This window comes from Taudactylus pleione, unplaced genomic scaffold (assembly GCF_031769625.1).
Source record: "Taudactylus pleione unplaced genomic scaffold, aTauple2 ptg000151l, whole genome shotgun sequence".
Taxonomy (NCBI): domain Eukaryota; kingdom Metazoa; phylum Chordata; class Amphibia; order Anura; family Myobatrachidae; genus Taudactylus; species Taudactylus pleione.
In genome coordinates this window covers 6,374,754-6,402,666 of record NW_028284553.1, presented here as the reverse complement: position 1 = coordinate 6,402,666, position 27,913 = coordinate 6,374,754, and the positions used below count along the sequence as shown (strand labels likewise).

The window sequence follows — 27,913 nt, the reverse complement described above, 5'->3', positions numbered from 1 at the left end:
AGTTGTATGATGGTAACAAGGAGGTGTGCGCACATCTCATGTTCAGGGATGCCGATTCTGTAGTACTACTTTCCTTGGATGCTTGGGATTCAGCACGCTGGCCCTTTAAAACTTGACCTTGTTTGGACTTCAGGGGAGTGGAGGACACATTTTTGGTAGCACAAACAGACTGTTTGGACAATATTTTGGAACTGACCAAATTCATTGACAACAGCTTCACTGAAAGTCTTTATATTTAGAAGCATTGAATCATTGGAGGCATAAATAAGGGCAACCCAGTCCCAAGCTTTTCCTTGAAATGATGGGATAATAAACTCTACAATATTAGTAGGCTTGACTCCACATGGCAAAGAAGAATTCATCATAGCAAAGAATTGTTTCAATAAAGCATAGTATTGAGATAAGTCCCCATCAAAATAAATGCATGGTGGAGTATTCGATGAATCCTGTGTGTTCAAGGACTGTGGTGCACATTCAGGTGCAGGGCTGGAAGAGACTAGAGGATGCTCCGATTGATGAGGAGTCAAAACAACGGAAGCTGACAGATGTTCGGTATTCGGACCAACTGATGGGACTGGGAGGGGTCCAGAGGAGCTATGGACAGTAGCATCAACAATCAAAGCTGAGAATAGACTACAGAGATTGTCATTTTCTGGAAAGAAATTTGTAGGAGATGGTGAACAGGAACCATGATCAGGATTAGTAGTACACGACACTCCTCTCTGGAGACTGGAATCTGAAACCTGCTCCTGGGGCATGAGACATGGAACCCCCTCCTGGGGCATAAGACTTGAGACCCCCTCCAGGGGTGCGAGACTTGAGAGCCCCTCCTGGGGAATGGGATTTGAAACCCCCTCCTGGGGTGCCAGACTTGAGACCCCCTCCTGGGGTGCTAGAATTGAGACCCCCTCCTGAGGTGCCACATGTGAGACCCCCTCCTGGGGTGCCAGACTTGAGACCCCCTCCTGGGGTGCCAGACTTGAGACCCCCTCCTGGGGTCCCAGACTTGAGACCCTCTCCTGGGATGCCAGACTTGAAATCACTTGCTGGGGTGCCAGACTTGAAACCCCTTGCTGGGGGACGAGGCTTGAAACCCCATCCATGGGTGTGAAGCTTGAAACCCCCTCCTGGGGTGTGAGGCTTGAAACCCCTTGCTGGGGTATGAGACTTGAAACCCCTCCTGGGGCTGAAGCTCTGGAGACCACTCCTGGGGTTGCCAACTTGAGTGCCCTGCTGGGACAGGCAGAATCCAGGCTGGGACTGGAACAGGCAGAATCCGGGTTGGGACAGGAATGGGCAGAATCCAGGCTGGGACAGGAACGGGCATACCCAGGCTGACACCGGAATGGGCAGAATCCAGGCTGAGACCAGAATGGGCAGAATCCAGGCTGGGACCGGAATGGGCAGAATCTGGGCTGGGACCAGAACAGGCACTGAGTCGTTGACACTTGGAACCACTGCTGGAGTTGCAAAGGGAACAGTCTATAATGAAGTGGTCTGAACCCCCACAATAGAGACAGAGCTGTAAATCTTTGTGCCACTGGCGTTCAGCCACAGAGAGCTTGTGGTGTGGGTAACTACGACGTCTGACATTACTTGGTTTGGAAGAATCCTTGTTTATTAGGAATTACAAGGCTGAGATTTTAGTTAAGACAGGGGTAGCGCTAAGAAACTCGGGAATGATCTGAAAAATTTTGATGAGTAAAGTCTGTAGCTTCTCCAGCAGTTTATGGAAGGTAGTTAGAGGTTCAGGTGTGCTTTGAGTACCATCTAGCCGATTATTCAGGATTTGCAAAAGCTGTAGCACTTGATGCTGTACGGTCTCCTGTGAATCCAAGCTAGTGACCAAGTTACGGAAAGCATCTAATCCCTTAATAGGTGCTTGATCCGCCACCATCGTTGGGCCTGAACATTCTGTCACGAATGGTGTCTGTGAGTTACCTGTCTCAGGTGATGAGTGGGATTCAACGGAGACTAACATGACTGGAACCACAGATGATGTAGATAGCTCTATTGCAAGATTTATGTAGCAGTGAGAACTGCCTTTGATGATGAATGACAGGAACTTGGAGGAACCAGACTGGGACCGGCAGGAAGACTTGTTGAGTTGAACAGGTGAACTTGGAACTTGACTCTGGACTGGAATAACGTGGATTGAACTGATGAACTTGGAACTTGACTCTGAACTGGAATAACGTGACAATGGCTGAAGGGAAACCAGGTAATGCTGAGATGAGGGCTACACAGGGTAATCTGGAAATGGTGTGACAAAGGCTGGATAGGGTATTTGGGAATAACAGATTCAGGAAGGAATGGGTAGGTTTGGGATTTTAGGTTCAAGGAGGGAGTGGGTAGGTAGAAGGAGCAGGAGTTGATCCACAACAGGAAGCTCAATGCAGAGTAAAACGATGCCAGGAACCAACCAGGAGTAGGGCTAGCAGCAGAGCACAGGACTAAGGTCAGAAGCACAGGAACTCACTTATTGCTGAAGCTGAAAACACAGGAGTTGCACTGGCCTGGGAACTAGCAGGATTACTGGATTGCCAGGTATTGCTGTAGCAGGATGTCTGGATTGCCAGGTATCGCTGTAGCAGGTTTTCTGGATGGCCAGGTATTGCTGTAGCAGGTTTTCTGGATTGCCAGGTATTGATGTGCAGGTTTTCTGGATTGCCAGGTATTGCTGTAGCAGGTTTTCTGGATTGCCAGGGGAGAAGAACTGGTCTGGGAACCAGCATGTTTTCTAAATGCACTAGCGGTTGCTGTCAGCTGGAACCAGGGATACACTTGTACACAGAAACTGCACGAACCATACACCACGGGAAGTAACGAGATGTTCAGGCCCAGAATGCTATCAGGGGAGGATATATATACCCTTGGTCTGGCTGCAATTGGTGGATATCGACAGGTGGTCTGGTAGTAGCATTCTGAGTGGTGGGAGGCACAACATGCAGAGGGAGTATTCATCTCTGCAGCACTGAGTCAGAACTACACATATGATTCCAATCAGGGCTAGCAGTGTTCACAGACAGGAAAGGACCCAGGTGAAATAATCACTGTGGAAGGAATGCATAGAGAAGTGCTGCAGCTGCATGATCAGAACAGGTCCTCCAGGCAAATTACACATACAGATCCATGGAGATAGCTGGCAGTGGTAAGTCAACAGGCAAAAGGTGAAAACTAGACAGGTTCGTGACAATATGTCTATATCTCCCCAATATTGATATATGGTGTTGGCAGTATAAGAATATTAATCTATTCCCAAAGGATACTTAATATGTTAATTAATTGATCATAATGGACTCACATATGCATACACTGATTAAAACATACAAAAATGTCATGACAATAATACTCAATTTTTGGTATGGATGTGGTGCTGGCAGTTCATAATGTCCACTGAGTTATGTGCACCTCGAGGGCACAATAGTAAATAATACCTTCAGTATTCCAGTATGTGAAAAATAAATAAATGCACATAGTGTATAGGACATAAAAGGAAATAGCAATGGTATATGTTTATTTTTTAACAGTACATCCAGAATAGAAGCTAAATTAATACAGATATACCCAAGTTCATTGTTGCTGATCATGCCACATACGTGCACACGCATCATGCTACACGCCATGGTACACTATGGCGCGTCCCCAATTGCTGGAGTGCATCTCCATTCAAATCTATGGAGACGCTAATGCACATCTCTGATCGTGACAGTGAGTCTTTCATTCAATCCTATGGAGATCTCATGTCATGCATGGCACAGGGCACTGTGCTGCGAACTACTGTGCAGCTGGGCATATCTGTGTCTACTTCCAGCATAAAGAACATCAATGAAACTGTGCAGTCTATTATATATACATATAGTAGGTTTTTAAATAAAATTTCCTTTCAAGACAGTTTCCCAGTTAGTTACTACATAAACATATTGTTCTTCCTATATGTTCCTTTTCCTGAAGGTGTATAATGCAATTTCTGCCAATGTACCTTCTTCCCTAGAGTCTTATGGCATATATTTCCATAATCCCTAAAGACAGGAAGGACCATACCCAGTGCTATAATTATAGGCCCATCTCACTTTTGAACATTGATTTAAAGTTATTCACCAAACTTCTTGCCAATTGACTGGGGTTACCTAGCTTGGTACATGAGGACCAGGTGGGTTTTTTTCATTGGTAGAGAAGCTAAAGATAACACCATCAAAATTATTTATCTCATCCATTTTGCTAGACGTGGTGGGTCCCATGTTGTCATCCTGTCCACTGATGTGGAAAAGGCATTTGATAGAGTGGATTGGCGATTTATGGAGGGCATGCTCGAGCACCTGGGTTTTGGTGTGTATTGTGTCCAATGCATATTTGCTCTGCAATGTTCCCCCTCTCTTGAGTGCGCATCAATGGAGCTCTTTCAGGCCATTGTCTCCTTTAGTATTTGATCTGCATGGAAGCCCTAGCAAGAGCAATCCAGGCAAATAGATACATTAAAAGGGTCTAGATATGGACAAATTGGTACTGTTTTCTGACGATCTCTCTGTTTTTAACCTCATGACATCTCTTCTTGCCTTCATTGGTGAATTACAGCGGTTTTCATGTCTCTAATATTAAATTGCTCAAAATCAGTGGCTTTGAACATATCAACAGCTGGTCATGTGGTGGAGGAGCTTCAATGGGCATTATCATTCAATTGCACCCATCTAATCTTAAATACCTTGGAGTTTCTTTTAACCATTGATAATTAAAACCTTTTTCAGCTAAACTTTTCCTGTTGCTAGCTAAATTTAAAACTGATTTCAACAGATGGTCTACATTGCGTCTTTCTTTGCTTGGTAGAGTAAACACAGTAGAAAATATTTTTCTGCCATAAATACTTTATTCCAAGTGCTTCCATTTATTGTTCCACTTTTCTTTTTCAGTGACTTGCAGAGTTTAGTTGGAAAATTTGTCTGGGGAGATGGAAAACCTAGTTTGGCGCAGAAATTGCTTATTCAACACAGTACTAAAGGTAGGCTTCAGCTCCCCCATTTCCTTAGCTTTTATTATTTGTCACACTTGGCCAGAATAGCAATGGCCCCTTATTGAATGTCACTCTGTGAAATGCTCCCTTTCAACTATCACTTGGTTTAAAAATATCTCTTGTTTCCATTATCCTACAATGGACCCTATGCTCCTATATTGGCAAAAACTTAGAAATCTCCCCTGTTTTAACTCATTGCTCACACCTCTGATTCACAACCAGGATTATCCCATCACCCAGTCTGGTCTCTACAAGGTGTAACACATCTGTAAAAATTGGTAGATGCAATGGGTTTATGGTCCTGTGCAGATCTCCAATGTAGCTATGGTATTCTTTCTACCTCGCTCTGGTTATATTTTCAAATTATACACTGGCTCTCCTTGTTACCAGCCCTCACGTGGATTTGGGATCTGATAACTTTTGAATCACTGAGTTTTGGCTTCTTTATTTGATGGACATGCCCATCTCATAATTTAAAAAGTCCTTACTCCACCACCTTATGAATGCAGTGCGGTAATCCCCTGCCTTTGGTGATGTTCTGTACACCCCTCTATCTCTTATTGATTCCAGAGGATGTGCTCAATATGACCATGAAAGGCCTTATGTCCTCTTCAAACCTGACATCCTCAGCATTTACCACCCCTTGGTCTGCCTGGCTAGACTTGAAAGAAACACTAGACTATACCTCCCACTTTGCATCCACACTCTCTAAATCATCTTAGTAATTACGCTGGAATACCTATTACCTTTCCCTGACCCTACATACTTTTTTCTTTGCCTCATTCACACTATGTTTCTTCTCCACTTTTATATTATATGTCTTTACATAGGTAAATCTTATTGTTACAAATTGTTTTATACGAAGCAGTTCTTGTCATTTGTTGTCAACCTGAATCTATGCAGGTCTTGTTATTGCCATCCACCTGTATGATCTGTAATACCTTGGTACAGGCCCACTGCTACTATTGCCTTTATGTTCTTGTATCTCCTTCAATAAAACATAGTGCAGAAAAAAGATTTAAGTTAAATAAAATAGCTAATAGGATAGGTAGTGTGAGATATATGAATGACAATATAAGTACTTGCTTAGAATCAAATGGTGCAGAAACTAAATGTTACTGTGTAGCTGTCAACATAAGTACTATAGGCTTAGATTTATGGCCACATGGATCTGGGTCTTTGCATCCAAAATTGTAGAAGCATCTAACTTCTTGTTTATGAGTTGTTTAAAGTTCTTTTGGTTGATTTAAAATTCAATGTGTTTTATTTCTTTTCTTATTTATTTTATAATATATTCCACTTGCAGTACGATAACAATTTTTTTTTATTTCTAGTAGAATACATTTATTTATTTTTTTGAAAATGGTATGTGATGGCAGCTGAAGTCTATGGACAAACCTAAAGCTGTCTCCCATTCTGCCTGTGGGCTTTTTCCTCAGCCTTGTATCTTCTTCCATCTGTCATGATTATGCTCTGACCTTGCTACAGAACTAGATTAAAGCTTTGAATGCCTGGGGCAATGAATGAATAACCCCAACCCCAGGGTCTGACTGGTCCACATGGGTACAAGGGCCTAAGGCCCTCATTCAGAGCCGGACGCTCTGACCAGAGCGCTCGCTCTGAATCAGGGCACACCTCCATAAATATGGAGCGTCCTCCTGGACGCTCGTATAACTGTGGGTCACCAACCACAGCATATACGAGTGTGCAGGATGATGGTCGCGATGGTCTTGACCATCGCCACTGCGTGCAGAAGTCTGCGGTTGAGTTTCTCAACCGCAAGGCCAGTAGTGATTTTGGCTCTATCAGAGCCAAAATCACTCCCACTGACATCACTAGTGATGTCAGTGGGGCCGGCTTCTGATGGTAGGCGTTCCCTTGGGAACGCCTGTGGGGCAGGCATGCCCCTGGCACGCCCACCAAAGGGGGCGTGCTGTCAATCAACATCGACAGCATGCCCCCTTTGATCAGACACTACGAGCGAAGGAAAGTCCTTCGCTCGTCACGACTCGCGCATGCGCACGATGGAGCTCCCTCCGTCGTGCGCATGCGCAGTGCAGACCATCAACCCACTTGCGAGCAGACAGCCGCTCGCAAGTGGGTCTGAATCAGGGCCTAAGAGCCCACCCAATCTTCCAGACTGTGAACTTGGATTATACATTATAAAAATTTTACATTATACAGCACAAAAACTATGGTGTATTTTCTGCAAAATGGCTGTTGTTAATCTTGTACATTATCATGCATGCACTAGCAGTATTTACTAGATATATTTATATATATATATATATATAATATATATATATATATTATGCAGCCTTGTATCCTGGCACCCTAATCAAAATTTCAATAATAAATATATACATATATACTGTGTATATACATATATATGTATATATATATATATATATATATATATATATGTGTATATATATATATATATATATATATGTGTGTGTGTATATATATATATATATATATATATATATATATATAATCAGGTAATTTAAGCCTAAATCTCCGGGGTAAATATAGGTCTCAGAGAATGATTACCAGTAGGTATATTAATAGAACAGGTAATATTCTATTTCAAACAGACTGAAATAGCAGTCTCCACATTTTATATAGCTCTTATTGTTTTTACAATGTTTTAATAGAGTCTAAATTGATTGTAACACTAATTAGTTTGAAACTAACAATTATTATATTGGAAGTAGGAGTAACAAAAAATGTAACCTGTTTCCATATATCAGAAATTAAGAAAAATTGGATAATTACCTGCTCCTGTGGAATTTGCTTGATACAAGAAACTCGGAGTGAGCTTCCGTGAAATTGAAGCTTGTGAAGCATATTCAAAACTGGACAAAAGAAAATCCCCATCAGGCCTAGGCAGACTACTCAAAGCTTCCTCTTGAGGCCTAATTCTGGGAACCCCCTCCTGGGGTACAAAACTTTAAACCCCCTTTTGTGGCACAAAACTTGAAACCTTCTCCTAGCATGAGAAACTAGAAACCTCCTCCTGGGTTGAGAAACTAGAAACCTCCTTCTAGGGTACACAATTTGAAACCCCTTCTTTGTGTGAGAAACTGAAAACCCCCTCCTGGGGTACAAAACTTGAAACCCCTTCAGTGGTGAGGACACAAGAATGCTTCCTGGAGTTATCTGAACAGATTTTCCCACAGAAGGTGTCAGCTCAGATGTCTCCTCCACAACTTTTAAATCAGATTCTTTTCCCATGTCACCTTACAGAAACTGAGAGAAGCACAATTGTCACCTGAGTCAGAACTAGAAGAAGCTTTATCTGGATTAAGACTGGTACAGACTTGAGATGTTTCTTTGTCTTTTAGTGGTTGAAATATTCTCCCTAGATTATTTAGTTGAGGGTAGAAACACCTTCAAACAGGACCCGAGTTGTAGACTTAAACCATGTCATGTAGCAGAGACTTCCTTGCCCGGAGATGAAGGGACTGAAGTTCTAGATGGTTGGGGGCTGGATCTGAGAACAAGAACATCAAAAGATTTACACTTGCTATCCCTTTGGGGTTGATGTAAGTGACAATCCTTAATAAAGTGAACCGCCTTTCCACAATATAAACAAAGAAAAAGTCCCCCATCTTTAAATTGCTATAGAAGCTAGTAGAAACTAGTAAACTGCACTGGGATACAGAAATTTAGGGATTCAGAAGCCAGAGAACTACTGCGAGATAGAGTAGTACAATCAGTCAAAGTTACTTGTTAATATGGCTCAGGAGGAAGGGGCACAAGATGGCTTACAGACAGAACTTGAAATTAATCTGGAAACAAAGTGGTAACAATTGATTAAATAGTGTCATGATCCAGTGCACGTGTTCCTCTGTGGAGGACAGTGAGCCAGGGGTTTCAGATGACTAAGGAAGTGACTGTAACTAGGTCTCCTAGTTGTGACTGAACCCAGGTTTGGCTAGACCTGCCCAGAGGCGTGGAGTCTAACTCACTTGGTGGTTTTCTCCTGTAACCCCTCCAGTTGGGTTTTGGTTTTTGCCACACCAAGTCAACAGGTCCTCTGGACTGGTACGTGGGAATGGCAGAAGACCAAAACTATATTAAATGAACTAAATGTCAGAATATTGGTAAGGAACTGAATATTGGAACACTATTAGAAATCCTAATCACAAGCTTGCTTGAGAATACTGGAAAATGTACTGGGAATTTGTTACAAATCCAGGTGCTGATTTGCAAAGAGAAATGTCGACACAGTCTCAGAAAATCAAGTGCCATTGAAGCTGCATGCAAGCTAAGGGTAGACCTGACCCTGCTGCAGGACTTCAGAGGTTCCTGCATGCAGAGTGGCGCCCAGCAGCATGCTGCGCCACTGAGATTAATTTATGCATGTCCCTGTAACAGTGTGCAAATACACAGGCATGCCTGCATTCAGCCGACCTCCCCCCTGTCACCACCCACAAATGGCACTTCCTGTCAATCAACATCAGAGGTTTCTGCGGGTTCCCTTCATACTCTGAGAGGGGATGCAATCGGGAAGCCGGCTGACATTATACCGACAGCTTGCTTCCCGACTGTCATGTCCCAGCGAGGGTGAAATGAAGAGAAGCAATGTGGGTTCACAAATTAAATATGGATTGGCCACGTGGCCTGAATGATTCAATACATCTGGGCATCTTTTTGAAATAAGATCTTAAGCTGCCACAAGGGGTGTATCACTAATTGAATTGCATTTTTTTTATTTTTTGTTTTTTTTCATATATATTGTTTCAACTTATCTATATAGTAAGATTTTTATTTTGACTTTGGTATAGTGGCTGTTTTTTGGGGTATTTACCTATATGGTCTGTGTTCCTTTAAATTTGTTCACTGCAACTTATCTAATAGTGACATCTATTCTCACTGGGTTCATAATATTTATATGCAGTTAATGAAGACTATGGGCCTATGTATCAAAGCTGGGAGTGATATATAATTGTGAGAAATAAAGTACTAACCAATCAGCTTCCACATTACATTTTGCAGCCTGTGTTTCAAAAATGATAGTTAGGAGCTGATTGGTTGGTGATTTATTTTTTACAATTTTATCTCTCTCCCAGCTTTAATGCATAGGCCCCTATGTGTTAGAAGATTTTTAATCATTAAAGCAGGGATACTTTTTCATAGTAATTGAGAATTATAACATAAGATGTTTATATAATAATTAGCGATATCGCCATTGTGATCTGAAGCTCTTCCTTGTTAAGACATATGAAACGCAAGCTGGAGCTGATTGGCTGCCGTGTGACTATGCTGATCAGCTACAGGAAGTGTTGTAAGCTGCTGTGCCTGGAAGGGCGGATATGCATTTCACCAAGCAGGAAATTAAACTCTAGTAGAACACACACCATTACTGATGTCTGTATGTTTATCATGTAATGAACGTGATAGCGCAATCTTATCCCTGCTTTAGCAAGTAAGATTGCTTACTTTTTATTTGTATTTAAATAGGTGTTGAGCTCTTTGAAGGGTTCTGTATGTTTTCATGTCTTTAATATCCTCTTTGTGTAGACCCCCACAAAGCTATATATACAGAGTCCCCTGTAAGTGGGACTGGATACTGGATAATAGAGATAGAAAAAGGTCTGTGAGAGAGCACTTCAGTAACTTTAAAGTTTATACTGGAGAATTAAAAAAGACCGTTCTGGATAAACACTTCAAAATACTACTATTGAAGTATAAAATCTTTCACATATAAAAACCTAATAGTTTTTGTAGACAAAAAGCTGTTGACACCCTTATAAAAATGTAATACACTTTTTATTACAATAAAAAACAATTTTACAGTACCAATACAATCTTAGACTGTGCTGATTATGTTTACAGGGTTCCACATTTGAACATGGATGATTCACCGTTAGGTTTAAAGCATGTATTAGTAGTCATGTAGTCACCGAATTAGGATCAAAAACAGTTCCCCTATTGGTTTCATCTCTTTGGAGACTTCTTCAGGGGTTTATCTGAAAAATGAAACATAAAAAGTCCTTAAGAAGGGTGTCACACAAATTGTTGCAAACAAGGAATTTACAACCTTATTCAGAATATTATGCAAATAGTAGGAATATTATTCACTTATTTTCAATTTGCGGTTTAACAACATACTATACATAGAATTATTTACATTGATATTAATAGGAATTGAGATTCACAACATTTTAGAAGGTGCTTTTCACCATCAAATTGAATTCCCTTCTCTGTGCAGTGGCATAACTTCATCCCAGGAGCCCGGAGGCAAGATAAATGTTGGTGCCCCCCCCGACCTAAAATGTACCACCCCCCAGCACATATGCCAGCCCCAGCTGCTACCGCCCCCCTTATGCAATTTCTTTTATATAATGCCCCCAGTAGTGGTCAGCCTATGTAGTTCTCCCCAGTAATGGTCCCCGTATGCAATACATCCAGTAGTGAGCCCCCGGTAGTTGCCCCCAGTAGTGAGCCCCCTTGTAGTTGCCCCCAGTAGTGAGCCCCCTTGTAGTTGCCCCCAGTAGTGAGCCCCCTTGTAGTTGCCCCCAGTAGTGAGCCCCCTTGTAGTTGCCCCCAGTAGTGAGCCCCCTTGTAGTTGCCCCAGTAGTGAGCCCCCTGTAGTTGCCCCCAGTTGTGAGGCCCCTGTGAGGCCCCTGTAGAGGCCCCTGTAGTTGCTTCAGTAGTGAGCAACCTTTAGTTGCCCATGTAGTTGCCCCTGTAGTGAGCACCCTGTAGTTGCCCCCAGTAGTGAGGCCCTGTAGTGTGGCCCCTGTAGTTGCCCCAATAGTGAGCCCCCTGTAGTTGCCCCCAGTTGTGAGGCCCCTGTGAGGCCCCTGTAGAGGCCCCTGTAGTTGCTTCAGTAGTGAGCAACCTTTAGTTGCCCATGTAGTTGCCCCTGTAGTGAGCACCCTGTAGTTGCCCCCAGTAGTGAGGCCCTGTAGTGTGGCCCCTGTAGTTGCCCCAGTAGTGAGCCCCCTGTAGTTGCCCCCAGTTGTGAGGCCCCTGTGAGGCCCCTGTAGAGGCCCCTGTAGTTGCTTCAGTAGTGAGCAACCTTTAGTTGCCCATGTAGTTGCCCCTGTAGTGAGCACCCTGTAGTTGCCCCCAGTAGTGAGGCCCTGTAGTGTGGCCCCTGTAGTTGCCCCAATAGTGAGGCCTCTGTAGTTGCCCCCAGTAGTGAGGCCCCTGTAGTTACCCCCAGTAGTGAGGCCCCTGTAGTTGCCCCCAGTAGTGAGGCCCCTGTAGTTGCCCCCAGTAGTGAGGCCCCTGTAGTTGCTCCAGTAGTGAGCACCCTGTTGTTGCTCCTATAGTTGCCCCCAGTAGTGAGCACCCTGTAGTTACCCCCAGTAGTGAGGAGCTCTGTCCTCTGGCTACCGCCAGGAGGATAGGAGCCGGGCGCCTGCTGGTAACACACTCAGCGGGCGCCCAGCAAATGAAGGGTGCAGGGGTGCGACCGCACCCCTTGCACCCTCCGTAGTTACGCCAATGGAGGTGGAGTACCGATCAGCGGCGCTTCTTCTCCATGCAGCTCCCGGGGACAATGGAGCCAGGTGCCCCCTTCAGGGCTGACAACCGGCGGCAAATGACTCCATTGTCTCCGGGAGTTCTGCCACAGACTCTGTGTGGGAATCCAATACCTCCCTCACCTGTGAGATGTGATTTGAAGAGGAAGTAGACTCTTGTGGGGGGATAGTTCTAAACCTTATTGTGAAGCTCATGCCAAGAGAGCTTTTGGCCCCATGTATTGAAATGCTAATTAGCTTGTCTTAGTCAGAATGTGCTCTGTGTGTAAGAGCTGGCTGCATCTGTAGATATGTTAATTGACCAACCAAACTATTTTTTTGGCTTTGGAATAATTAATTCAAGTTATTTGACTATAACTTGAATAGGAGTTTGATATATATATATATATATATATATATATATATATATAGTGATAGAAGCTCTGGATAATTAGTGAATGGCTTATATTTGTGCCCTATTATATGTGTTTTAAACCCGGAAAAAATAACACAAGGTGCGCTGTAACGTATTCCAAAATAACAGCTGTATCTGTGGCAGCTCACTAAAGGGTTCTGTACCCTATAATCCAAAAGAACAACAATATGTAGTAGAGCGCTCAAACTGACTCAGTTTATGTGTCTATAATGCTCTTTAATTCACATAAATTTACATATAATACACATATATTAAAATATATTCCATTAAATCCAGTCTCCGTCAATAAATATAATGGTTAGAAAACATATGGCGTATTCTAAATGTAACAGTTATTCAAAGGACACAGCTAGTAAATAGATACATAAATAGAACAAAATAAATTATCAAAAATATAGTAATTATTGGAAAAGATTGTATTAGTCTCTGGGATCCGTTGGTAATGCAGAGATACTAATAATAAATGTGAATATTAGGGTTCAAGAAACAGTAACAATGTCTCGAAATTAGTAAAGCCAATAAAGGTAAAATCACTCCTAGAGTGCTGGTTCCATAGATAATACCTGTCCAAAGAGGGGATAAGATCCTTTCAAACATCAGGTTGGTTCCAAATGAAGCACTCTTTAGGTAGCACTAGCCGCGGCTTATGATGAGTCCTCAGGTCCTGGCACTCATAAAAGGAGCCTCTATGGCAGGGCATCACTGGTAACTGGTTATCCTTATTACCTCCGAAAGTTGACAGATAAAATTTGTAATCCAGCAGCGGGGAGAAAACCACACACAGCCTGCCGCTCTCGTGGTTAGCGCTTCACACCACTGAGTGCTGAGGTGCAGTAATAACCGGCTGGTGTGTTCGGCCCAGACCCGCTGATCGGAGCTCTCAGTAGCAGGTCTCTTACGCTGTCTCCTGATAATCAGCCAAATAATGGCAGAAGTAAAAGGGGAAAATATTCCGCGGCTGGCAGTCCAGTAGTTGATGTAGCTGGCATGCTAGTAGACGGAAAACTGCGGGTATAGAACCCGGAGAAATGCGTCAAGGACTTGTTGCTGTTACTTTTATTCAATATCCAGTATCTCCGTCTGCTAGCATACCAGCTACATCAACTACTGGACTGCCAGCAGCGGAATATTTTCCCCTTTTACTTCTGCCATTATTTGGCTGATTATCAAGAGACGGCATAAGAGACCTGCTACTGAGAGTTCCAATGAGTGGGTCGGGGCTGAACACACCAGCCGGTTATTACCGCACCTCAGCACTCACTGGTGTGAAGCGCTAACCACGAGAGCGGCAGGCTGTGTATTATATGTAAATTTATTTGAATTAAAGAGCATTATAGACTCATCAACTGTGTCAGTTTGAGCGCTCTACTACATATTTTTGTGTTTTAAACCCCCAGGAAAAGTCTGTTCCGCCAAATAGTTTAGAGTGTTGGCTTTTTGTAAAAGCCGGATAATGGGTCCTGGAGGTGTGGATGTGAGAAGAGAAGGGAGGGCTCCATCAACAGGCCATTCCAGGTGTTGGGCCTTTCAGTCTGAGAGCAGGCTGATTAGTAGTTGCACCTGGAAGTGGTTCATATAAGCTGGATCAAGGTTTGATGATGTCCTTGAAGAAGGCAGAACCCCTGCCAAAATGTGTTGGAGACCCCATACTCCCACAATCCAGACCCACGGCCTACTCCCACCGAAGCTCCTCATCCACAAGGGGACCTCTGGTTGGCCTCAGCCATCCCATTTGCATTGACCCCACACTTGCTGCTGCAAGCACCTCCACGCTAACCATATAGACCACAGATCGTCACACATCAAGCCCGTCCCAGGCAGTCAATCTATCTGCCAGAAGGGTGACCCACACTGCACCCTCGGCTCTCACAGGGGGACCCACCCCAGTGACCCGGCACCAGTGGCAGCTCCCACAAGCAAATCAGCCCAACTGCTGCAGTCACAAAGACCAGCACCACCCGGTCGCTGACCACTGCAAAATAGAAGATCCTCTTGAACAACAGCTACTCATCTTTACCACCACAGCAGCTTCAATCAGTCAACAAGGAACTGCTGCAATGCAACACCCCTATGGCCTACCGACCTCAGGCCTTACCTACAGGTAGGTATAATACTTCAAGACTTTTCATTCATATGCGGGATGCCACCAGGTGTACTACACCCACCAACCACACCATACCCCTCTCGCTCTCCCCTCCTCACCCAACGAGACTCCCAAGACTGTCGACCATAGTGTCCAGCAGGGGTATCATGCTGGTCTATTGAACCACATGGAAAGGAGCCCCCTGAAAGGGTCGATCCACCTCCCCAGTCTCTCCCCCCACCTCTCTCACCCACCACCATACACACCTTGTGCCCGGGACTATATAGGAGAAGCACTGTGACTTCTCCAATAAAATCATCTAGTCCCACCTTGTGTCCACCTCTGTCATTCCATTGGTCCACCCCTCCCCACTCATTCACACCACACACACTAGCAACAACATACACAGTCCAACACTCCCCCATCATCATTGCACCCACAGGGTGAGCGCACTTTCTGTACCCCACCATCTGGATCAAGGTTTCGTTCATTGTCTCATACACCTGTGGTGAACAGACAGTGAGGTTTGTTCAGAGACACTTTGATATACTGGAAAGTGCTGTGTTTGTGTCTTAGTTTTGTGGTGAGGCAGTAGGCCTGCCACCTTGAGAGAGGGAGTAATTTGTGTAGTTAGTGCCCAGACTGGCTAGGATTTATTTTTATGTTTTATTTTATTATTTATATTGCACAATAAAAACTGGTTCCGACCAGCTTGCATGAAAACCCTAGACTGGTGTGGCAGCTCAGCAGGAAACTAACAAAATTCAGAAAGAGGTTATGACTGCTCAGCAAGAAGCTACCAGAGCTCAGCAGGAATCCACCAATGTGCAATTATTGGCCTTGGAGACAGCCCGGAGGCAACAGCAAGTCGCCATAGAGGAAACCTGCCAGGCCTTAAGAGAGGTAGTACAACAGCTAGTAGTCCAGTCTGGAGATGCTTCCACTGCTCCTTCAACTAACACCTGCTCCATACGGGCCACTCACTTTCTACAAAAGATGACCCAGAATGATGATGTGAAAGCATATCTTACAGCCTTTGAAAGAACCGCAGAAAGAGAGAATTGGCCTAAATAGCAGTGGGAAAGTCTTGTGGCACCCATCCTGTCTGGAGAACCCCAAAATGCATACTATGACTTGTGCCTGGCTGATGCGAAAGACTATAATAAACTGAAATCGTAACTCGATTGGAAGTCACAGTATTTATTTGCATCCAACGAGTCCAACCAGAAAAGCCTCCACGCTCTCAAATGCATGACCTCGTCCATCTTACCACAAAATGCAGCCAGACACTCTAACAGGACCACAGATCATGGAAAGGGTCATTAGGGATCAATATCTGCAATCCCTACCTGCAATTCAGCGCAAGTGGGTGAGCCATGCAGATCCTAAAACAGCAGACCAATTGGTTGAACTGGAGGAATGATATGTGGCAGCAGAAGAACTGTTGAGTGTGCCCCACTGAGCCCCAATTCCGCAACCGTGATCTCCCGTGATCACTGGTAAGACTGTTCAAGGGGAGAAGGGTGCTGGGTGATGGAATGAACTAAAGACTGTGGGTTTGTAACCTGGAGATAGGCCAGCCAGGCCAGGAAGGTTCTTACCCCATAAAGACTTGATAATAATTTGATACAATGTTTTTGATGTGGTGGTTTGGGCCACATTGTGCTAATTGTTCACTTACCTCTGAACCTATGCAATGAGATACTGCTTATGTCAATCACAGAGTGTCTTTCTTTGCACAGCCAGCCTATACTGCTAACCGACAGGCTGAGACAGATGAGCAAATGTGTATAGTCACTATAGAAGGCAACAGAGTAGAGGCTCTGTTAGATTCTGGTAGCCTGGTTACACTTATGAAAGCTGAACTGGTGAACCCCTTAAAGTGTAAGGTAAAAACTGTTAGTGTGACCTGCATACATGGGGATACTCGATATTATGTTACTGCAGAAATTAACATAGAAACACAGTGTAGTTCCGCTATAGTCTCTGTGGGTTTGGTGCATGGCTTGACCTATGATGCAATATTGGGGAGATACTTTGCTCACTTCTGGAAGTTGTAGCTAAGCCAATTCGTTACAGAATTAAATAACCCCAACCCATTTGAGAAGGATACTGATGCAGTAGCAGGGGGAGTTTCTTCAGAGTCTGAGATGGTCCTTTTTCTATAATGATTGGTGAACCAGATAATGCTGAGAATGATGGTTGCTCACCAAGTGATGTGCCTCCCACTGAGAGGAGAAGTGTTATTGAGCCAGTTGATTGCCTGCCTGATTTTGAAGTCCAAAATTAAATCTTTATTGTGTAGTAGTTAAATGACCCTACTTTGGTAAAAGCCAGGGAGAATGTAAAAGTGATTGACAGTAAACCCGTAGACCCTGATAGTCCGTTGTCATATTTTCACATGGCAGTATGCCAGGATTTTTTGTATCAGGAGATGAAGAAAGGGGAAGATATTGTGGAACAATTAATAGTTCCCAAGGTATATAGAAGAACAATGTTAGATCTGGCTCATGGTCACATAACTGCAGGTCACCAAGGGGTAGAAAAAATCACTGAGCAAATTTTACAGAGGTTTTTCTGGCCCGGGGTCCATAAAGAGGTATCTGACTATTGTGCATCCTGTCCTGAATGTCAGTATCATGCTCCAAGGCCACATTTTAAATGTCCACTTGTCCCATTACCCATTATTGAGGTTCCATTTGAAAGAATAGCTATGGATTTGGTGCGACCATTAATGAAATCTGCCCGGGACCATCAATATATTCTGGTGATAATGGATTACACTACCAGGTACCCGGAAGCGATACCATTGTGCAGTACATCAACAAAGACCATTGCTAGAGAGTTAATCCATGTTTTTAGCAGGTTAGGAATACCTAAGGATATCCTGGCTGACCAAGGTACCCCATTTATGTCAAAAATCATGAAAGCGGTTTGCTGCCTGTTTAAAATTGATCAGTTAAGAACTTCTGTTTATCACCCCCAGTCCGATGGGTTAGTGGAGAGGTCTAACAAAACTTTTAAACACATGCTAAGGAAAGTAGTGGACAAAGATGGTAGAGATTGGGTATACTTGTGTCGAAGCTGGATAATTGGCTGAGACAAGATCCGTTTAAAATTGAATCGCAGCGATACCATCTTGCGATTGGCCGCAAGATGTCATTTTGCGAAATGGCCGCCTAAGCGCCATTTTAGATAAACTCACACTTTAGTACATGTGGCGATAATACTATTAGCATCATGCATCTGTGACCATTGCCATAGGTTACGGCGATTCACTAAAAGCCCATTTCATGACTTTACGTAGTTTGGGTGCTCTGGATAAAGTGTATTATTATTATAATTCCCTAAAGGATATATTGCATTAGCTAAACAGAGCAAATGGCCACGTGATAACTAGCCTGAGTAGACAAGCTTCCTGGATAACGTCTGCTCTCACTCCAGGTGGCCCGGCTAGAATACACACCTTACATTAGCAGGCTTCCTGAAATAAAATACATTCAAAGCCAAGAGTGTTATCTTAGGTTTGGGTCTTGTAGCTGGGCTAATTTGCATTCACACAAGAGTCTGGGAGAACAAAGGACTTTTTCTTTTGAGCCTGGGAAATGTGGGGGCTGCTGAGAGAGGGGGGCATGTGGAACTATAAGGCTCAGCATTCCACACTGCTAGGTGTTCACTTAGTAAGTGAGATTTAAGTGCACCCTTTCTCATACACACATTAATATGCACAATTGCGCTGGTAACTAATCGCATATTAGCGAATGCATAAGATCCTATATGAAAACGCTGGTTGTTAGCTTCATGCGCACGCATCTGTCCCAAGTTAACTAGCGTCTTTATATCAAACCCCGCATACTCACACATTACATATCCACATAAAAGGTTTAATAAGTTTTAAGGTATAAGTTTAAGTTGGCTCAGTTAGCATAAATGCTGTGAAATAAAGATTATTTGATAACTAAGGTTTTATGCATGCTAAGTAAGCCATGTTTGGTTTTGTACTGATGCGTACTCTTTTAACAGAATTCTGGTATTATCGGTGTGGAGATCACATGCATTCACAACTTATGGACCGCAGAGACTTCAAGCAACAAAATGTATATTATATGAACAACTGTTAGGATGTTGCATGGGGCGGGAGGGCAGAGACCCCCAGTTGTTAGAGGCTGGGTTGAGTCTATTTGAACCAGCCTGTTAAACACTCTGTAACAGATGCTTCCCCCATGGGAACCAATGGCATAAGCAACAAACTTCTCTATTGTCCAGTCTATTCTGGGGGGTATAAATATGTGTGCTCCAACACTGGGCTTTTAGTCTTCTTGCTGAATGCTGACTGAGGGGTTTCTTACTGAGGCCTAACATCTGGACCAGAAAGCGCTGCGTATGTATACTGTACTTGTGTCTGTATAATTCCTTTGCGCCGAATTGTGTATGGATCAATAGCGTGTAACTGACTGTACTTTTACTTGAATAATACTTTGTGCTTTGGAACCACACGTTCCAAGTCTGGAGTCTTTATTTACTGTATGACTGTGTACGCAAACTTGCGTCATCCTTAGAGGTTTATAGGTAGGATCTTAGAAGGTATAGGCAGGGGTATATAGAGGTTCAAATATAGCTTCCTTACTTGTTACCTTATTTGTTGTTGGCCATAAGAGAGGTTCCCCAATCCTCCACAGGGCTTTCCCCTTTTGATTTATTGTATGGGAGACATCCAAGAGGATTACTCGTCATTGCCAAAGAGACATGGGAGGGGCAGTCCAGTCCATATAAAACTGTTATTGAGCATGTTTTCCAAATGCTGGAAAGAATTGCTGCAGTGGTGCTGATAGTGAGAGAGCACCTGGAACAGGCCCAACAGGCACAGCAGAGGGTGTACAACTGCAATGCTCAATTACGCTTCTTTGCTCCTGGGGACAGAGTGTTGGTGTTGGTTCCCACAGTAGAAAATAAACTTTTGGCCAAGTGGCAAGGACCCTTTGAAATTTTAGAAAAAGTGGGGGAGGTTAATTATAAAGTTTACCAGCCTGGGAAAAGAAAGCCAGAACAGATATACAATGTAAATCTCATAAAACCTTGGAAGGATAGAGCAGCTCTGTCAGCCATTCCGGCCCCCTCCAGTAAACCCAGGACCCTTGGTTCCCGAAGTGACAATAGCTAAAACCCTATTGGCCATTCAACAGCAGGAAGTTAAGAAATTTCTTATCAGAAATAGGATTTTGTTTTCAGACATATTGGGTAAAATCACCGTCATTAAATATGACATAATCACTGACCCAGGGGTTAAGATTAACCTAAAGCCCTATAGATTACCAGAAGCCCAAAGAGAATCAGTGTCTAAAGAAATTTAAAAAAAAATTGGAATTGGGTGTAATTGAAGAATAGTGAGTGGTCAAGTCCCATTGTGCTTATTCCAAAGCCTGATGGGTGTATGTGTTTCTGCAATGATTTCTGAAAATTAAACAGTGCGTCAAAATTCAAAGCCTATCCAATGCCTATGGTGGATGAACTAATTGAAAGACTAAGAACAGCCAGGTATTTAACCACTCTAGATTTAACCAAAGAGTATTGGCAAGTGCCGTTAACTGAGAATGACAAAGAAAAGACAGCTTTTTCTGCACTAGAAGGGTTGTTCCAATACAAGATGTTGCTCTTTGGGTTACATGGGGCACCTGCTACCTTTCAACGGATGATGGATAGAATTATAAGGCCTCATAGACAGTATGCTGCTGCTTATCTAGATGATGTAGTCATTCATAGTCTTGATTGGCAGTCTCACTTGCCCAGAGTACAAGCAGTGTTGGACTCCATCTATAAGGCAGGATTGACAGCCAACCCAAAAAAATGTTGCCTAGGGATGGAAGAAGTAAAATATCTTGGATACACCATTATCAGAGGATTGATAAAACCCAAGCTTAATAAAATTGAAGCAATACAAAACTGTCCGCGACCCCTGAATAAGAAGCAGATGAGAGCCTTCTTAGGCATCACTGGGTATTATAGGAGATTTGTACCCAATTTGCCACCATTGCAGTCCCACTGACAGACCTTACCAAAGTCAAACAGAACGTTATGGTTAAATGGTGTCCTGAAGCAGAAAAGGCTTTTCAGGATTTAAAAATAGCATTGTGCACCCAACCAGTTCTGATAACTCCTGATTTTGACAGGGAGTTTGTTGTGCAAACTGATGCATCAGATGTTGGCATTGGAGCGATACTGTCCCAGAGCAATGAAGGTGAAGAACACCCTATTTTTTGCTTAAGCACAAAAATGATTGTACATGAGAGAAACTATGGTTGAGAAAGAAGTGTTGGCCATAAAGTGGGCATTAGAAACTCTCAGGTACTACTTGATGGGAAGGATATTCAGGTTGATCACTGACATGCCCCTTTGAAATGGATGTCAGAGAACAAAGACAGCATTGGGAGAATAACAAAGTGGGTCTTGGCATTGCAAAACTTTAAGTTTACAGTAGGACAAGCCAGGAAGCCAGCTGGCCAATGCAGATGCTTTGTTGCATGTTTATTGTTTGGGGGTTGCAGTTATTCCACCCCACAGATCAAAACAAAGGGGGGGGGATATGTGACAGAAGCACTGGAGAAGTTGTGGATGGCATATATGTGTGCCCTATAATCTTATCATATGTGTTTTAAACACCCAGGAAAAGTCTGTTCAGCCAAACAGATTAGAGTGTCGGCTTTTGGTAAAAGCCAGATAATAGGTCCTTGGGGTTTGGATGTTAGAAGAGAAGGGAGGGCTCCATCCACAGGCCATTCCAGGTGTTGGGCCTTTCAGTCTGAGAGCAGGCTGATTAGTAATTGCACCTGGAAGTGGTTCATATAAGCTGAATCAAGGTTTGGTTCATTGTCTCATACACCTGGGGTGAACAGACAGTGAGGTTTGTTTGGAGACTCTTTGATATACTGGAAAGTGCTGTGTTTCTGCCTAGGTTTTGTGGTGAGGCAGTAGGCCTTGCCACCTTGAGAGAGGGAGTAATTTGTGTAGTTAGTGCCCAGACAGGCTAGGATTTATTTTTAAGTTTTGTTTATTTTACTATTTATATTGCACAATAAAAACTTGTTCCGGCCAGCTTGCACGAAAACCCCTGGACTGGTGTGCTATTTTCTGTCTGCTGTGTGTAAGTAGGTGTCCATCTACCCCAGGAGAGGGACCCTCTACCCCGATCATATCACAATATATATATATATATATATTTATATATTTATATATGAAAAATAATTAGGGAGGTATTCAATTTGATGGCGAAAGTCAGAGGTCGGACTTTTCTCCATCATCGCAGGTTTTTCAGGGATAAATTATCGGGCGCGTGACTGTTTTATCCCCGTATTCAATTGGGTTCCAGTGAACCTGCCAGAAAGGTAAGTATGTAAAAATCCAGGGAGTTTTCGGGAAATGTCCCTGGCACCTGCGAAAAGTCTTTGAATTTGAATACGGGGATAATTGTAATATGCGAAAATGATGTCTTTTTACAGATTTTTTCACCTTTAATTGAATATGGTCCTATGCCTACAAATGTTGATATAAATGTACACATTCTTTAACTCTCTCATCTCTCTCTTTTGCTGTCTTTCACCTTTTTCTTACTGCCATCTCTCTCTCAAGATGAAAAGGGTATGATGCTAAGAGGTGGTACAGTACAGTCGGATAACCCATAATCTATGCACTCATTATTTCCTGCATTGACTATTGCAATAGTCTCACTTTTGGTCTTCACAAAAACAGGCTCTCGCCACTACAATCCATAATGAATGCAGCTGCAAAGCTGATCTTCCTTGCCAAATGTTCTTCATCTGCTGCTCAGCTGTTAGTTCCTCCATTGGTTAATGGTTTTCTACCGTAATCAACAACAACATTCATCTCTTCACTCATCTCAAACTATCTCCCAACTCAACATCTGTGCTCAAGCCAAGATCTATGTCTCTCATCCCCACACATTACTTGCTCCTATTCATGGTTACAGGACTTTTTTTGGGCTGCACCCACTTTGTGAAATGCCCTCCCATGCACAATATGATTTTCCTCTAGTCTCCAAACCTTAAAGCATTTCATGAAAATACACATCTTCAGACAAGCCTATCAGATTCCAGAACCGCCCAAATACCCTTCATAGCTTCCAGATCTAATTACATCCTTTTTCACAGTCCACACATAGGACCTCATTCAGAGACAGTCGCTAGGGCGCAATCGATCGCAACGAGCGATTTTTTTGTCATGTGCGCATGCGTGTAGTCGGCATTGCGCATGCGCAAGCCAGTTCTTGCAAGCTATATGGAGTCTGTCGTCAGTCACTACTTGGTCATAGCTCTGATTGACAGATAGTTCCATTTGTGGGTGGTAACAGGGGAAGGTGCATGTGAACAGGGGCGTGGCGCAGCGAACGCAGGCTTGTCTGTCGTAAAAAGAGAGATTTCAAAGCGTGCATAAATTACTGAGCGGGTCATCGCACACGTCATACCGCAGCCTTTAAGATGCTACTTCTCGTAGTTCTTGAGTGAGCCCAGGGTCTACCTCAAGCACTGCGACTGCAGGCAATGGTTTCTGCCTCTGCAGATGTCTGGAGTCAGTTAACAAAGTAACAGGTGTTTGTCATTGCAATGTATATTAGCAAAGTGGTTGCGTTAATTTGCTTTTTTTTCTTTTTAAAATGACATTAAATTTTTTTGGTCTCAGTATGTGATATTTATATTACATTTGTTTGCAAAACCATTTAAAATACATTTAATAATCATAATTCCCTTTTTTTGGTTCAAATGCTAAATACATGTTTTTGTGGATGTTTTTTTTTTTTTTTTAGGTTTGTGGTACTGCACATCCCAGCATGCTTTGTTTTTGTTTTTTTTAAATAATAAAGCACATAGCCAGATTTTTTAAACCAAACATCAAAAAACACATGCAAAATTGACATTAGAAGAATAGACAAAAAAAAAACAATGCAATTGCACGCTGCTTGCATTCGCATCGAAATAGGCAGAAGAACCATCGAAAGTGCAGATGTGGAAACTTGACTGCCAAAAAAACACGATGGTCACATAGCTTGGTGCCAGCGACCGACAAATTTCTGTGACTGTAGTCCTCGCTCACCCCTTTACGAGACTCAGGAGGTGTGTTTTCATTGTGATGAGAGTTTCCTCGCCTATGATGTGCGCTGCGATTTTGCGCTTGATTTGCATTTTGTCGCTCTTTTATGATACGATCGATCGCGCCCTAGTGACCGCCTCTGAATGAGGGCCATAGTCTTTCTTTCACATCCTCCTTACCTTTCACCAACATTCCTGTATGACAAAACACCACATTTATGTGTACTTAACCTCTTGGGGAGAATTCTTTTTAAAGAAGTTGTATACTAAACGATAAGTTTTACTTTACTTTCATCATTTCAATACTATTTTTTTTCAAGTCAATTATATATAAGAGTGCCCCCACAAAGACATATTTGTCTTTTCTTTTCTTGCTCTTTGCATCAAAAGTACTCCTCAACCCTCCAAGAAATCTGCAATCAGGCTGAACCAAAATGCAATATATATAACACATATCCTTGTGTGCCAATGCCTATTTCCCTATAGATTGTAAGCTTGTGAGCAGGGCCTTCCTACCTCTATGTCTATCTGTTGTTACCCAGTTTTGTGCTATTAATGTTTCCAATTGTGAAGTGCAATGGAATATGTTGCACTATAAAAGAAACTGTTAATAAATAAATAATAAATAAGCTTTTAAGAATTGTTAGCAAGGCAATGCAATGTAGACCATGAAACAGGAAAAGTAGTTAGCAGCATATCTGTGATTGAATGCAGTTTAAAGCTTTGAAATCCTTTAGATATTATATTACATATGAAACTAAAGGCCCCCATACATGGTACAAATTGTATAAGGTCCAATCTTGCATACGATTTCCCTTGAACATTCTTCCCTTGACATTATATACGATTTGTGTAAAGAAAAAGAAAAAATTGTACAAACGACCATACGTTTAGATGTATCTAAAATGATTGCAATTTGTTTAAGATATATTGTATGGGGGTGTGTGGCTTGACAGCCAACTTGAGTGGATGTGTTGTTACATAGCTCCAGCTTTGTACTATTTAAAAAGTGCCAATTTAATGGTTTTAGATGACTTTTAGGCTCTATTGACACTGGGCAGTTGCTCCTGCACACAGAGGTGCCTGTTTTGGAGGTTCTCTAGTACCTGTCTGGATGATCTCCAGCCCTTGGCCTTACAGGCGGTCTGGACCAACGCTGCCGACTTAAGCCCTGTCTGGAAGCACCCTGCCTCTACATTGCGCTGTGCAGCCGGACTTACCTGGGATTAGGCATTGCTGGCTGCCTGTCTACCTCCTATCTGCTGCCACCTATGGCTGGACTCTTATACTGAGCACTTGTCCTGCTGCAGCTCCTGGTCCCTGGTGCTGAGATCCCGGTCATTGATGCTGGTATCATCCTGCTGTTGCCACTCGTGCAGTCGTGCAGTGTTCCCTGGTGCTGTGGACTGTCTACCTCTTACCTGCTGCTCCTGCTACCTCCTGTGACTGGACTTCTGTGCTGGGCAGCTGTTCTACTGAAGCTACTGATCCCCAGCACTGAGATCCCAGACCCTGGAGCTGAGATCGCCCTGCAGACTTCTTCTGGGTCCTGGCTTCTACCTTTACTGCATCAGTCTCTGGTATTGTGGACTGCTGTGCCCCTAGAGTGCTCTGCTGGTCAGTGGGCTGCATTGCTGAGCCCACGGTGAGAGAAGCTGTGCTGTATACCCTGCGGTCTGTCACTTATTCTGGCCTGTGATCCCTGGCTGCATAAGGAGCTGTAATCTGTCTCCACACATGGTACACAACCGGATATGGTGCTGAAGATTGTTCCCTTTACCTGTGGCTCTGCAGTGAATATATTGTTCCCTTCATTTCTCGGCACTGTGAGTGATTCAATGTGCATACTGTATTCTACTAGTTGCCAGCATTTGTTCTGTGGACTTTCTGAATAAATTGCCCACGCTCTTTCTACCCTCATTAACAACCAAGAGCCCTCTATTTTTGCACCTGTTTGTTTTTTGGGGACTTTGTTGATACAGGATTAATTTGTCTATATATTCTACACACACACATATATAATATATATATATATATATAACACATAGAGGCGGCACTCGGAGACTTTCAAATGGAATGTGCAAAAGCAAAGATTTAATCCATCAATGTTTCGGAACCTCCCGTCCCTTCCTCAGGATGTAAAGTACAGAATAACAAACATACAAACACACGACAACTATAAATAGCTTACCTATATGGACGCGTGGTGCACATCACGCTCGTCGCGCCAGGGACTAGACCGGAACATGGGCAACAAGTCAGCCGGAAGTTCTGTGCGTGTCATGCACCGGAAGTACTCCGTATGTCATGTGCCCATGTGATCACCCCTGACACGGCAGCTAATGGAGGCAACCCGCACCACAATGGTAGCCATGGCAACCCACTAAAAAGACATGACAATACACAAACAAAATGATACATGCGAACATGCAAAAAACATATGAATGACAGTGATCTGAAATGCTAAAAAGCAGCAAATTACAAAAGACTGCTAGTGGCACAAAATGCAACTACTTATGAGCTAAAAAAATCAATTTAAAAACAAGTGATGAATAGAAAAATTATAAGAAATAACATGACACTTTCACAAAATATAAGAAACTGTCATATATGTCGGCATGAGTTCAAAGTTGGAAAATTAAAATTAAAAATTAAAAAATTATATTCATGGATTAATATAAGATGATGCGGTGAAAAAAACGGTGAAGATGTCAAAAAACAGAGTACGGAAACGTAAAAAGTGAGTGAAAAATGTGTGTAGTAAAGTGACAACAAATGTGAGTAAAATGAAAAAAACTACTGAGACAAAAAGTGTATGTCAATGATGCTTGTTATGAGAATATGAATGTGTCCTAATTTACTCAAAAAACAGCAAGGTAAGTAAAACACTTTTAAAGAACCGTGATGGAAAAGTGAAAGTAATGTAGCATATCAAATAAAAAAATGTGTCTAGTAGTGTAAGTGATACTCATGCCTACATAAATGTAACAGATAAACTGTCTGAAATAACATAAATACAAATGAAAACCTATAAACACATCTGCTGAACCTATAAAGACAAACTGTCTATGATGACTTGAATACATATGAAAACCTAAATATGCATCTGCTGAACCCAATGCTGTAAAAATATTGCATTTACAGGCCATACAATAACATTAATCTAAAGCTATAGAGCCATATGTTACATATTTGCAACTTACTGGCCTCTGAAAGAAGCCAAATGGACCAAGCAATATGTATTTAGATAAGGACTAGATTTATAAGAAACAATTGAGCCCCAGGGATTCGTTAAGCCCTCGCGGTGATAAGGTGTCCAACCTATGTATCAATAATGACTAAAGCCGCAGAAGTTTTTTAGATCGATTGCCTCCCCTCAATGATGTTGGTACATGATCAATGGCCTTGTATCGAACTGTGGCAATGCTGTGTTTCATTAAGGCAAAATGCCTCGCCACTGGCTGTTCGCTATGGCAAGAAGTTAGAGCTGCTCTGATGGCTGCACGGTGCTTCGCCATCCGTTCTTTAAATTGGCGTTCCTTCTTGCCCACGTAGTGTAACCCACATGGGCAAGACAGAATATACACCACAAAACGTGAGTTGCATGACAACGACCAATTGATGCTACATTTTTTGCCTGAGTAAGGATGTAGGATGTAGGGACCCACCTGCATGTAACTGCAGGTGGTGCAACCCAAACATTTGTAGCAACCCTTTTTCTTACTGAGAAAGTTTTTAACTGGTGTCTTAAATGTTGAGATGTCAGACTTAACGACAATATCCCTGATGTTAGCACTACGTGTATAA

At 42.8% G+C, this 27,913-nt stretch overlaps 1 long non-coding RNA gene across 1 annotated transcript in view; it reads left to right on the top strand.

Annotated features, from left to right (window-relative positions):
* Positions 1 to 3,063: 3,063 nt before the first annotated feature.
* Positions 3,064 to 27,913, top strand: part of LOC148522211 (uncharacterized) — an 86,949-nt gene continuing 62,099 nt past the window's right edge. The window contains exons 1-2 of the long non-coding RNA XR_015878771.1: positions 3,064 to 3,151; positions 4,908 to 4,996. This is a non-coding gene — a long non-coding RNA (uncharacterized LOC148522211). The remainder of the gene's footprint in view (positions 3,152 to 4,907; positions 4,997 to 27,913) is intronic.